Source organism: Mobula hypostoma, chromosome 6, assembly GCF_963921235.1.
Source record: "Mobula hypostoma chromosome 6, sMobHyp1.1, whole genome shotgun sequence".
NCBI classification, from domain to species: domain Eukaryota; kingdom Metazoa; phylum Chordata; class Chondrichthyes; order Myliobatiformes; family Myliobatidae; genus Mobula; species Mobula hypostoma.
Window position 1 is genome coordinate 48,445,143 of NC_086102.1, and position 14,871 is coordinate 48,460,013.

The 14,871-nt window shown below is 44.0% G+C and overlaps 1 long non-coding RNA gene across 1 annotated transcript in view; it reads right to left on the reverse strand.

Annotated features, from left to right (window-relative positions):
* Window positions 1–718: 718 nt before the first annotated feature.
* LOC134348027 (uncharacterized) overlaps window positions 719–14,871 on the reverse strand; it is a 75,616-nt gene continuing 61,463 nt past the window's right edge. The window contains exon 4 of the long non-coding RNA XR_010018328.1: window positions 719–1,176. This is a non-coding gene — a long non-coding RNA (uncharacterized LOC134348027). The remainder of the gene's footprint in view (window positions 1,177–14,871) is intronic.

Sequence of the window (14,871 nt, forward strand, 5' to 3'; positions counted from 1 at the left end):
CACAGGATCTTGAGAGAAATCTCAGCAGTCAATCCTAGCAAGATGAGATCTACACTGTGCTGGGATTGTTGCCGGATTATGATTAAAAAGAGAGAAGATACAATGAACTCCCATTTATACAGAATCTATCATTTCCTCTAGACATCCTAAAACACTTCAGGAGGTCATAACTACTTCTGCATTGAACTCTCACCTTTTATGAAGGCAAAACAAGGTAATGAATTTGCAAGCAGTAATATGCCACAATCTGCAACCGGATAAATAACATTACATTGAGCTAGAGGGATTGACTGCATTATAAAGGCTAATTGCTGACTATTTTGAAGTGCTATTGGGTCATTTGTGGTCAAAAAGGAAAAATTGGATAAAGTCTCATTGTAAAACTGGTACCTACCACAATACAGCAGCCCTGAATATTGCACAAAGGGGTGGGCAATGTGTGTGAGAGTCAACCTATGAAGCAGAGGGAACTACAAGCAGTGGCTAGGTTCCATATGTTCGAATCTGAGACCATATCTCTAGAACTCTCATGACTTTTTTTGTAGCTGGCTGTTAACTACGACTTTCAAATTATTTTGAAGTATCTAACTAATCAGAGAAATTGATAAACCTGCTGATTGATTTAAAAATACACTTTAAAAAATCATTAAAATATGTTTAAATGAACTGTTGAAATAGTATTAGAAGGTATTAGAATTTAATAATAATGAGACCGTGATCTGCAGTACATCAAAAGCTAACCGTTCACTAAAAACATTTTTGACATCCCATAGGCTTTTTCACTAACAAGGGAGAGACAGATATTGCTCCCCCTACACTAACAGGGTAGACAACAGTCACTATTTCAATGTTACATTCCACCTGAAGCATTGTGTTTTATTTTGAGCTTTCCAGCTCCGGAACTGGAAAACTGATTACCGAGTGCAGAGGCCTCCAACAGCCACTCTCGCTGTCCTTGATGTCCTGGCTCCCACTACGCTTCAGTACGCAACACCAGTGAGAACTTGTGTCCACGGGCCTCTCGCGGGTCCCAAAGTTTCCCAACTTCAGGCCGAACCTGGACATTCCGAAACACAACCGATCGACAAGCTCCAAGAACAGGAACACACTGTCATGCAGAACCATAGTTTTTGAATGCTGCCGTAGATCAAAGATCCCAATAGGACCCCAGCCACCCTGAAAAGGAAAACAGAGCTATTAGAATAGGAAGAATTTAACTGTTTTGCTGATGAGCTGGGAGAAGTTTCCCACTGGTGCCATATTTAGCTCCGTTCCAATTCACTCTTGGCCCCTGGTTCACTCTTCCCTCGAGCTATCTCTCTCCCTTCCTCCGAATTCTGTAGTTTCATAACTGTCTGTGCACTAGGTGATAGTTACTGACATTCAGATTCTTACTCTTTGCCAATTTGTTGTGTCTGAGCAGCTACGTACCAATTAAATAAAGGCACACACTCAGAGGTGACGTTAACGTGTTTATTCACTTGGCAGAGAGGGCAACATATCAATGTGCATGGGTAAGTTATCAGTCAATAATTATTGTGAAGGGGAGTCAATGTGCTAAAAGAAATAGATCCATACATTACAATATCAATATTGCAAAGTTTTGTTAGAGCAGCTAAGTTTAAATTCAGCAACTGCTTGTGGCTAATTCTCTACAATCAGAGTAGAGGGAAAAGCAATTTTGCTGTACCTGTTCAAACTAAATTTTGCCTTGATTATTGCCTTCAAGTTTTCTTTAGAAAAAGGAAACACTAATTGTGACAAATTAGCATTATCAGAACAAAAACATCAGTCTGTATTATAACTACGGTGTTTCCAGAAAAAGGGCCAAGTAAGATGATGAGCATGTTTAAAGCAGGGACATTAAAACCAGTCAAATCTGATCTCAAGTTACTAAACTACATGATAACCTGCTTATTTTTACACAGTCTTCCGGAATATTTACAGTATTTCTCTTCTGTTACAGTCTTGAGCTGGCTAATCTACCACTTGCATTTGAGAGAGTAAGTTTATGACCTGCTGGCAAAAGGCTGCACCAAAATAGCAGGATTCACAAGTTTTCTGCCCAAGTGTGACTCTCACTTTGCAATTTCTACATTGGGAAACATCTCTCTTCCATTTGGCAGGGCTCAGACTGGCAGAGCACTTCACCTTTTTTACAACGCTTGTAAACACCTGTAATAGTATAAGATGTTCTATTTATCATTGCTCATTTGAGAAAAGAAAACAGCACACATTGAAAACTCGTGGTTACTATGCTCTCAGAATTACTCTAAAAAGAGTGTTTATAGTGTTGACATTTAGATAAGAAAAAAAACTTAAATTCTTTGGGCAAATATTTAATCCAGCAATTTTATACACCAAAAGTAACTGACTGATTACTAGAATGAGACTTTCTACAATGAGAATGTAAAAGCCAAGATCCAGCTTCCTGTTAAAGAACTAATTTTAAATATTCTTTGATTGATTTATTTATTCCCTTATTTCTTCTGATTTATTAGGATTTTTTTGCTATCGTCTCTTACATTATTTCTTTGTCGTGCAATTTCCCCAGAGACAGTGCAAGCTGGGTATTTAGTCAGCGTAATGAGATGAAAAATGATTGAGATGAGATATTTCATGGTTTGCTGGAGAAGATTTGAAGCTTTAGCTGTTAAACTGCATCATAGTTTAGGGAACCTTTGATCAGTTTTCTATATTTTCAAAAAGGGTATCAAATAATTCAATATTTAAAGGTTACAAATAACCATTTAAATTTTATTTAATTTTAAAAGAAGTTTTGATTCTAGTCTGAAAATCTACTTTCTCATGACACTATCTGGTTAGACTCTACTTATTGAACCACCCCCATGCATGACTACTTGCCAAAGCATCTGTTTAACATATATAGTATTCTGAAAAGATGGCAATTATTTTAATTTAGCTTCAATCAAAATTATGTACGTTCTATCTCTCATAGTCTTTACAATAAGGTGGACAATGAGCAAGACTACCCACTTGTCATCTCCTCGGTTTTAATCAAGTACACATTTAGGAATATACTAGCTTGAAAATTGAATCAATTTATGCCCTTTTTATGTGATTCAGCTGATTGCATTACACAGCTAATGATTTCTGGGTAAAATAGCCCAAGTCAAGAAATTAGACTAGACGCTTCCATGTATTCTTCACTTCAACCTAACAGAGTGACATTTCCTAACTCTGCCCTTAATTTTTTATGTATCATTTTTAATGCATGCATTTCTAAATGACAATAAACGAGGACTGAGTGTCCTCATAATCTAAATCTAATGGCATAAATTAGATGCAATCTATTGACACTGGAATTTGGACACTTTCAGACTGCCCCCAGCACCTTCTTAGCAATGTTGGCTGTTAACGGAAATGACGCATTTCACTCTATGTTTCAATTTGTGTGTGATGCACTTTGAAGGACACCTTCAAACGGCGATGCCTCAAAATGGCGGCATCCATCATTAAGGACATAAAAGACGTGTCCTCTTCTCATTGCTACCATTGAAGAGGAGGTATAGGACCATGAAGACGCACACTCAATGCTTCAGGAACAGCTTCTTTCCCTCCACCATCAGCTTTCTGATATGACAATGAACCCATGTGCACTATCTCAGTGCTTCTTTCCCCCTCTCCCTTTTTGCACTACTTATTGAATTTAATTTTCTTTTTTAATATATTGTAATTTATAGAATTTATTAATATGCATGCCAGGATTTGCAAGGCCAGCCAGAGCCTTGGTAGACTACGATCGTCCACGTCATTCTCAACTGGGACACAGCAGAGAGCTACAAACACACAACCGAACTGCACAAATCTAACTGGTATCATTGGATACGACAGACAATCAATCATTACAATGTACTGCTGCTGCAGAAAAACACATTACGCAACATATGCCAGTGATATTTCATGTGATTCTGATTCTGATTAATAAATTGAATCTGAATCTGCCTGTTATGGAACAGTCAGAATATAACTGAAAGAACACTGCCCTGTTTCATTGTTTTTTCCTCTATGTAGATGGACATTTTATTAACACTAGAAAACTTCAATGGGCAGCTTCAGAATTCAAATGCATTGTAGTGTCTGCAGAGAGTACTTAAACAATGTTTTTCCAGCATCAAACTGCTGAAATACTCTTACAGAGAATGCTTCAGTGATCACCCTGCTGACACCAGTCCACTGCTGAAGGTGTTATGGTAACGACAGGCCATGCACGGTGGGCCGGGAAGCTCTGGGCATATTGCAAAGATATGGCCATCAGCAATGGGCAAACTCCAATACTGTCATCAGAAACACAGTATTCATCAGTGATGGATGCTGCCTTCAAGTCTGGAGACAGAATAGCTCTCAGAGCAGCCAGGAGAGATATCAGCTTAGGCACCGAGAAGGCAAAGACCGCCTCCACACAAAAAATCCAGGAACACCTGTCTGATAAGGATCCCTGGGCATTACTGACTGCAGAAGGAAAAGCAGCATTGACTGTACCAGTGACAACTCCCTCCCTGATACTTCCATGCACCTATGAGGCATGCAACACAACACCAGCCTCCTCCCTCCCTATCTTCCTCAACACGGGTGTCCTCAAGGGAAGTGTGCTGAACCCATCGCTGTACACGCTGCTCACACGACTGCACGGCCGAACACCCACACAGTTGTCAGGTTCGCCAGTCACACGACAGACGAGACAGCTGACAGAGAGGAGGTGGAAGAGCTCGAGGCCTGGTGCCAGGCAAAAAACCTCTTCTTCAATGACAACAAGACAAAGAGGATGGTAATCGACTTCAGGAGAACTCGCACCACTCACACCCCGCTTTACATCGGCAGCATAGCAGTGCAAACTGTGAGCAGTTTCAGACTCCTGGGAGTGTCTTGCACAACCTCTCATGGGCCCAGAGCTCATTCTACACAATCAGGAAAGCTCACCAATGCCTCTATTTTCAAAGGAGGCTGAAATGAACTGGACAATGCACACCTGTATCTGCATCATTCTATAGATGTGCAGTAGGATGCATCGTAACATACTGCATCACTGCATGGTACGGAAACTAACATGCCATGTGACGGACAGGAAGGCTCTACAACAGGCAGTCAAAACTGCCCAATGCGTCACCAACACCAGCCTACCCACGATCAAGGAGATATATATGCACACAGAAAGGTGTCGGAAATGGGTCAGTAACATTATGAAGGATCCCATCCTGCTCACAGACTGTTTGCTCCACTCCCATCAGGGAGGAAGCTATGCAGCATCCATACCAGGATTATCAGACTCAAAAACAGTTTCAGTGCCAATGAAAAGTATTCAGCCCCTGTTTCACAAAACTGGTACCCAATAAGAATAACCGCGACGGGTGGATGCTGCAACTATTTGGTTTCACTTGAACAAATGGACCCGGACTCGGAGGTTCCTCCGAGACTCACTTTATTGTTAATACAGAGAAGAAAATAGAGAGTTGTGAGAAATGCTTTCTATTGTACACTACCTACACCACTAATAGGTAGGGCTAACTTAAGCAACCCCTAGTAGTCTACACCGCCGAGTATACTTAGCAACATCTGCGTGACCCCTGAAGCAGGTGATAAAGGTAGAGGTCCTTGACGCCGGTTCAGCTGCTCAGCCCGAAGGTGGGACCCAGGCGAGTGGTCTACCCAAGAAAGAACTCTTCCACCTTTATAGCACTATCGCCACCTCCCAGTCCAGCTGGAAGGGGCTAGGCATCCAATCCAACGCTTACACGACCCTAACTTGGGCCAGTCAAAGTCCTGGCCACATATTAAGCCAACATACATCCTCCATACCTGCAAGTACCACAGTCAGGTGACCCCTAACAACCGGCCTTTGCCCCCTTAGGGACAATGCATCCTATTAATCTTACAACCAAACAATGTAAAAACACATTCTTTGGAGACAAGGTGATTAATTACTATTACACAAATCTGCACTTTTAGCTTGCTCTCAGGTATGTTATCCAGTAGACTAGAGTCACATATTGTTCCCCCCTGATCTAGTATCAAGGGTCAATCTGTCCAACAACATATCAGACCCACAAATTCCTAATTGTTAACCATGTCCCTTTCATACCCACACACCTACCCATACACCATACACTTACCTATACAGCCCCCTTGGAAGTTTTCGTGTTTTATTGTTTTACAATATTGAATCACAGTGGATTTAATTTGGCTTTTTTTGACACTGATCAACAGAAAAAGATTTTCGACATGTCAAAGTGAAGACAGATCCATAGAAAGTGATCTAAATTAATTACAAATATAAAACACAAAATAATTGATTGCTTAAGTATTCACCCCCCTTCCTTTAATATGACACACCAAATCATCTCTGGTACAGCCAATTGGTTTTAGAAGTCACATACTTAGTTAAATGAAGATCTGATTTTGGAGACCTGTGTGCAGTCGAGGTGTTTCAATTGATTGTAGTAAAGATACACATGAATCTGGAAGGTCCATCTGCTGGTGAGTCAGTATCCTGGCAAAAACTACACCATGAAGACAAAAGAACACTCCAAGCAACTCCATGAAAAGGTTATTGAAAAGCACAAGTCAGGAGATGGATACAAGAAAATTTCCAAGTCACTGCATATCCCCTGGAGTACGGTTAAGTCGATCATCAAGAAATGGAAAGAATATGGCACAGCTGTAAATCTGCCTAGAGCAGGCAGTCCTGAAAACTGAGTGATTGTGCAAGAAGGGAACTAGTGAGGGAGACCACCAACAGATCAATGACAATTCTGGAAGAGTTATCAGCTTCAGTGGCTGAGATGGGACAGACTGCACATACAACAACTGTTGCCCAGGTGCTTCACAGCTTTATGGGAGAGTGACAAAGAGAAAGCCACATTTGAAAAAAACTCACATAAAACCTCAGCTAGAGTTTGCCAGAAAGCATGTGGAACACTCTGAAGTCAGCTGGAAGAAGGTTCCATGGTCTGATGAAATCGAATTTGAGCTTTTTGGCCATCAGACTAAATGCTATGTTTGAAGTAAGCCAAACACAGCAGGTCAGCAAAAGCACACCATCCCCACCGTGAAGCATAGTGGTTGCCTCATCATGCTGTGGGTTGCTTCACTGCAGCAGGCCCTGGAAAGCTTGTGGGGTAGAGAGTAAAATGAATGCAGCAAAATACAGGGAAATCCTGGAGGAAAATCTGATGCAGTCTGCATGAGAGCTATGACTTTGGAGAAGATACATTTTCCACAAAGACAATGACCCAAAGCATAAATCCAAAGCTACGCAGGAATGGCTTAAAAGTAACAAAGTTAGTGTCCTGGAATGGCCAAGTCAGAGTCCAGACTTCAATCCAATTGAGAATTTGTGGCAGGATTTCGAAAGGGCTGTTCATTCATGATTCCCATGCAATCTGACAGAGCTTGAGCAGTTTTGTAAAGAAGGATGGAGAAAAATTGCAGTGTCCAGATGTGCAAAGCTGATAGAGACCTAGCCACACAGACTCAGGGCTGTAATTGCTGCTAAAGGTGCATCTACTGAAAACTAACTTGAAGGGGGTGAATACTCATGCAATCAATTATTTTGTGTTTAATGTTTATAATTAATTTTGATCACTTCGTGGATATCTGTTTTCACTTTGACACGAAAGAGTCTCTTTCCGTTGATCAGTGACAAAAAAGCCAAATTAAAGCCACATGATTCAATGCTATAAAACAATAAAACATGAAACTTCTGGGGTGGGAGGGGGTGAATACATTGTACTTTCCCCAGGCAGTAAGGCTGATGAATACCTCTATTCAGTAATCAGAATCAGAATCAGAATCAGGTTTAATATCACCGACATAGCTCATGAAATTAGTTAACTTAGCAGCAGTAGTACAAAGCAGTACATGATAATATTGAAAAAAAATAAATAACTCAATCACAGTAGGTATATATATATATTATATTAAATAGTTAAATTTAAAAAAAATTTTAAAAAGAGGTGGTGTTTATGGGTTCAATATCCATTTAGGAATTGTATGGGAGAGGGGAGGGAGCTGTTCCTGAATCACTGAGTGTGTGCCTTCAGGCTTCTGTACCTCCTTCCTGACAGTAACCATGAGAAGAGGGCATGTCCTGGATGAAGGGGTCCTTAATAATGGACATCATCTTTCACTGCTCCTTGAAGATGTCTTGGATACTATGGAGGGTAGAACCCAAGATGGAGCTGACTAATTTTACAGCTTTCTGTAGCTTCTTTCAATCCTGTGCAGCAGCTCTATCTCTCCCCCCCCCCCACCATACCAGACAGTGATGCAACCTTCAAAAATGCTCCCCATGGTATATCTGTAGAAGATTTGAGTGTTTTAGGTGACAAAGCAAAATTCCTCAAATTCCTAATGAAATATATCCGCCGTCTTGCCTTCTTTATAGCTGCATCAATATGTTGGGACCAGGTTTGATCCTCAGAGATCTTGACACCCCAGGAACTTGAAGCTGCTCACTCTCTCTACTTCTGATCCCTCTGTGAGGATTGGTTCATGTTCCCTCATCTTACCCTTCCCGAAGTCCACAATCAGCTCTTTGGTCTTAATGACGTTGAATGCAAGGTTGTTGTTGCAATACCACTCAACTACTGGTATATCTCACTCCTGTACACCTCTCATCTCCATCTGAGATTCTACCAACAATGGTTCTATCATCAGCAAACTTATAGCTGGCATTTGAAAACGCAAACAACAGTAATTCTGCAGATGCTGGAAATTCAAGCAACATACATCAAAGTTGCTGGTGAACGCAGCAGGCCAGGCAGCATCTCTAGGAAGAGGTGCAGTCGACGTTTCAGGCCGAGACCCTTCGTCAGGACTAACTGAAGGAAGAGTGAGTAAGGGATTTGAAAGTTGGAGGGGGAGGGGGAGATCCAAAATGATAGGAGAAGACAGGAGGGGGAGGGATGGAGCCAAGAACTGGACAGATGATAGGCAAAAGGGATACGAGAGGATCATGGGACAGGAGGTCCGGGAAGAAAGACAAGAAAGAGGATGGGCAAGGGGTATATTCAGAGGAACAGAGGGAGAAAAAGGAGAGTGAGAGAAAGAATGTGTGTATAAAAATAAGTAACAGATGGGGTACGAGGGGGAGGTGGGGCATTAGCGGAAGTTAGAGAAGTCGATGTTCATGCCATCAGGTTGGAGGCTACCCAGATGGAATATAAGGTGTTGTTCCCCCAACCTGAGTGTGGCTTCATCTTTACAGTAGAGGAGGCCGTGGATAGACATGTCAGAATGGGAATGGGATGTGGAATTAAAATGTGTGGCCACTGGGAGATCCTGCTTTCTTTGGTGGACAGAGCGTAGGTGTTCAGCAAAGCGGTCTCCCAGTCTGCGTCGGGTCTCGCCAATACATAAAAGGCCACATCAGGAGCACCGGATGCAGTATATCACCCCAGCTGACTCACAGGTGAAGTGTTGCCTCACCTGGAAGGACTGTTTGGGGCTCTGAATGGTGGTAAGGGAGGAAGTGTAAGGGCATGTGTAGCACTTGTTCCGCTTACACAGATAAGTGCCAGGAGGGAGATCAGTGGGGAGGGATGGGGAACTTTTCTTCCGCCGTCTCCGTCTCCGAGCCTACTTCTTCGGCAAGGACTCTTCCACCCCCACCAATGACCCCTTCTCCCATCTTCAGCCCTCCTCTTCTTCATGGACACCCCGCTCTGGTCTTCTGCCTGCTCTGGATCTCTTCATTGCTAACTGCCGACGGGACATCAACCGTCTCAACTTCACCGCACCTTGTCCCCATTCCAACCTCACTCCTTCGGAACGCTCTGCTCTCCACTCCCTCCGCACTAATCCTAACCTTATTATTAAACCCGCCGATAAGGGGGGTGCTGTTGTAGTCTGGCATACTGACCCCTACCTTGCCGAGGCACAGCGACAACTCGTGGATACCTCCTCTTATTTACCCCTCGATCGTGACCCCACTAAGGAGCACCAGGCTATTGTCTCCCACACCATCACCGACTTTATCCACTCAGGGGATCTCCCATCCACTGCTACCAACCTTATAGTTCCCACACCTCACACTTCCCGTTTCTACCTCCTACCAAGATCCACAAACCTGCCTGTCCTGGCCGACCTATTGTCTCAGCTTGCTCCTGCCCCACCGAACTCGTTTCTGCATACCTCGACACGGTTTTATCCCCCCTTGTTCAATCCCTTCCGACCTATGTTCGTGACACTTCTCACGCTCTTAAACTTTTCGATGATTTTAAGTTCCCTGGCCCCCACCGCTTTATTTTCACCATGGATGTCCAGTCCCTATATACTTCCATCCCCCATCAGGAAGGTCTCAAAGCTCTACGCTTCTTTTTGGATTCCAGACCTAATCAGTTCCCGTCTACCACCACTCTGCTCCGTCTAGCGGAATTAGTCCTTACTCTTAATAATTTCTCCTTTGGCTCCTCCCACTTCCTCCAAACTAAAGGTGTAGCTATGGGCACCTGTATGGGTCCTAGCTATGCCTGCCTTTTTGTTGGCTTTGTGGAACAATCTATGTTCCGTGCCTATTCTGGTATCTGTCCCCCACTTTTCCTTCGCTACATCGACGACTGCATTGGTGCTGCTTCCTGCATGCATGCAGAGCTCGTTGACTTTATTAACTTTGCCTCCAACTTTCACCCTGCCTTCAAGTTTACCTGGTCCATTTCCGACACCTCCCTCCCCTTTCTAGATCTTTCTGTCTCTGTCTCTGGAGACAGCTTATCCACTGATGTCTACTATAAGCCTACTGACTCTCACAGCTATCTGGACTATTCCTCTTCTCACCCTGTCTCCTGCAAAAACACCATCCCCTTCTCGCAATTCCTCTGTCTCCACCGCATCTGCTCTCAGGATGAGGCTTTTCATTCTAGGACGAGGGAGATGTCTTCCTTTTTTAAAGAAAGGGGCTTCCCTTCCTCCACTATCAACTCTGCTCTTAAACGCATCTCCCCCATTTCATGCACATCTGCTCTCACTCCATCCTCCCGCCACCTCACTAGGAATAGGGTTCCCCTGGTCCTCACCTACCACCCCACCAGCCTCCGGGTCCAACATATTATTCTCCGTAACTTCCGCCACCTCCAACGGGATCCCACCACTAAGCACATCTTTCCCTCCCCCGCCTCTCTGCATCCGCAGGGATCGCTCCCTACGCGACTCCCTTGTCCATTCGTCCCCCCCATCCCTCCCCACTGATCTCCCTCCTGGCACTTATCCATGTAAGCGGAACAAGTGCTACACATGCCCTTACACTTCCTCCCTTACCACCATTCAGGGCCCCAAACAGTCCTTCCAGGTGAGGCAACACTTCACCTGTGAGTCGGCTGGGGTGATATACTGCATCCGGTGCTCCCGATGTGGCCTTTTATATATTGGCGAGACCCAACGCAGAATGGGAGACCGCTTTGCTGAACACCTACGCTCTGTCCGCCAGAGAAAGCAGGTTCTCCCAGTGGCCACACACTTTAATTCCACATCCCATTCCCATTCTGACATGTCTATCCACGGCCTCCTCTACTGTAAAGATGAAGCCACACTCAGGTTGGAGGAACAACACCTTATATTCCATCTGGGTAGCCTCCAACCTGATGGCATGAACATCGACTTCTCTAACTTCCGCTAATGCCCCACCTCCCCCTCGTACCTCATCTGTTACTTATTTTTATACACACATTCTTTCTCTTACTCTCCTTTTTCTCCCTCTGTCCCTCTGAATATACCCCTTGCTCATCCTCTGGGTCCCCCCCCCCCGCTTGTCTTTCTTCCCGGACCTCCTGTCCCATGATCCTCTCGTATCCCTTTTGCCAATCACCTGTCCAGCTCTTGGCTCCATCCCTCCCCCTCCTGTCTTCTCCTATCATTTTGGATCTCGCCCTCCCCCTCCAACTTTCAAATCCCTTACTCACTCTTCCTTCAGTTAGTCCTGACAAAGGGTCTCGGCCTGAAACGTCGACTGCACCTCTTCCTAGAGATGCTGCCTGGCCTGCTGCGTTCACCAGCAACTTTTATGTGTGTAGCTGGCATTTGAGCTACACCTATCCACACAGTCATGTGTATACAGAGAATAGAACAGTGGGCTAAACACACACCCCTGAGGTGCACTAGTGTTGATCATCAGTGAGGAGGATATGTTATCACCAATCCACACAGATTGTGGTTTTCCATTTAGGAGGTCAAGGATCGAATCGCAGAGGAAGGTACAGAGGCCCAGGTTCTGTCGCTTATCAATCAGAATTGTAGCGAAAATGTTGTTAAATGCTGAACTATAGTTGCTGAACAGCATCCCGACATATGTGTTGTTCCATTGATCTAGAGCCGAGTGAAGAACTATTGAGATTGCATCTGTTGTAAACCTAATGTGGTGATAGGCAAATAGCAATGGGTCCAGGTCCTTGCTGAGACAGTTGATTCTAGCCATGACCAACCTCTCAAAACATTTCATCACTGTAGATGTGAGTGCTACTGGATAATAGTTATTAAGGAAGCTCACACTACTCTCTTAGGCACTGGTATAACTACTGCCCTTTTGAAGCAGGTGGGAACTTCTGACTGTCGCAGTGAGAGGTTGAGAATGTCCTTGAATACTCCTGCCAGTTGGTTGGCACAAGTTTTCAGAGCCTTACCAGGTACTCCAATGGGACTTGCCGCCTTGCAAGGGTTCACCCTCCTGAAAGCAAGCATGCAAGTACAGCAGGCTGTGAAGAAAGCTAATGGCATGCTGGCCTTCATAACAAGGGGAATTGAGTATAGGAGCAAAGAGGTCCTTCTGCAGTTGTACAGGTCCCTAGTGAGACCACACCTGGAGTACTGTGTGCAGTTTTGGTCTCCAAATTTGAGGAAGGACATTCTTGCTATTGAGGGAGTACAGCGTAGGTTCACAAGGTTAATTCCAGGGATGGCAGGACTGTCATATGTCGAAAGATTGGAGTGACTAGGCTTGTATACTCTGGAATTTAGAAGGCTGAGAGGGGATCTTATTGAATCATATAAGATTATTAAGGGATTGGACACGCTGGAGACAGGAAGCATGTTCCTGCTGATGGGTGAGTCCAGAACCAGAGGCCACAGTTTAAGAATAAGGGGTAGGCCATTTAGAACGGAGTTGAGGAAAAACTTTTTCACCCAGAGTGGTGGATGTATGGAATGCTCTGCCCCAGAAGGCTGTGGAGGCCAAGTCTCTGGATGCTTTCAAGAAAGAGATGGATAGAGCTCTTAAAGATAGCGGAATCAAAGGTTATGGGGATAAGGCAGGAACTGGGTACTGATTGTGGACGATCAGCCATGATCACAGTGAATGGCGGTGCTGGCTTGAAGGGCCGAATGGCCTACTCCTGCACCTATTGTCTATTGTCTATTAAAAGACAGCCCAATGACAGCCTCTGATACAGAGATCACAGCATCACCGGTTGCTGCAGGGATCTTCACAGCCAGAATTTACATTCTCCTTTCAAAGCAGGCATAGAAAGTGCTGAGCTCGTCTCGTAGCGAAGCTGCCATTCATGCCATTGGGTTTCACTTTATAGCAAGTAATGTCCTGCAAATCCTGCTAGAGTTGACGTGCATTCGATTTCACCTTCCAACCTTGCTCAAAATTGATTCTTCGCTCTTGGGGTAGCTCTCCGCAAGTCATATCTGGTTTTCTTGCACATTCTTGCCTTTACTACTTACAATTTCCTGTCAGTCTCCTTATGTACAGACAATCCTAAGCCTACAACACTTTATGTACACACAATCTGTGTATATGCTGTAAGCTACCTTATCTACTTATGTACATTTATTATGCTTTTTATTATGGTGTTCTTTATCTTATTGTGTTTGGAGTTACAATTAATTCATTCGCTTTTACATTTGTGTATGGGAAATAACATTAATTAATCTTGAATCCTGGACCTCACTAATGGAAATATATCTGCAGGCTCTACTTCTTCAAGATAACATTGAAGTATACAATGCTGCAAGGGGAACCTCAGCCATATTCTCCTACCTGAAATGCTCTGTCCGTGGAAGTCCAATCACATTGAAACTGAGCCTCTTCACTGTTGGATCGCTGACCATGACCACAGCCAATCCAATTTGCTTCTGACTGCAGTATCAGACACTATTCCTAGCCCCTGTTTTGCAGATACAGTGCCTGACTGTATTGTCTTCAGCAAGTGTGTGCACGGAGCGGACTGCAACTGGGCACTGGACCAGAGAGTATTGCTGGCCTCCCATATGGGCAGGCAGCCACTAACTGCTCTTGTGCCCCATAAAGATCTCCTTTAATAACCAAAGCCATTTTCTTCACCCAAAGCATTTCCACTCCATAAATGTGCAAACATTTTCCCACAGGTGAAGGTCTTGGCCTGGTTACTCTTTTCCCTAGATGCTGCCTGGCCTGCTGAGTTCCTCCAGCATTTTGTGTGTGTTGCTTGGATTTCCAGCATCTGCAGATTTTCTCTTGTTTCCCACTGGTGATTGTTAGATTTCCTCATGCATTCATCATGAAGCACCGGCCCACTTCAGTGGCAAGCACTGTGGAGGGAGAGGAGGCAGGGATCAGGACTACCCTTTACCTGCCCATTGCCTAACATCAATATGCACAATGCACAATGCACAACAGAGCTCCTGAACACTGATAGAAAGAGAACCACACACACATTAGAATCATTAAGGTAAACGCTACTGTCCCTTTGAAAATGAAATTGTGGTACCCACAACAGTCCAAAAGGTGCAAGCATTTGCAGAAGCTTGATTATTGAATACTGCAATCAGCAAAACCTATCAATCAGAATCAACAACTGATGCTGAAGGACAGACAGACCCGGAACTTGAGGTATAATCCCAACAGAACAGCAATAACCTCATATCAGACCATAATAG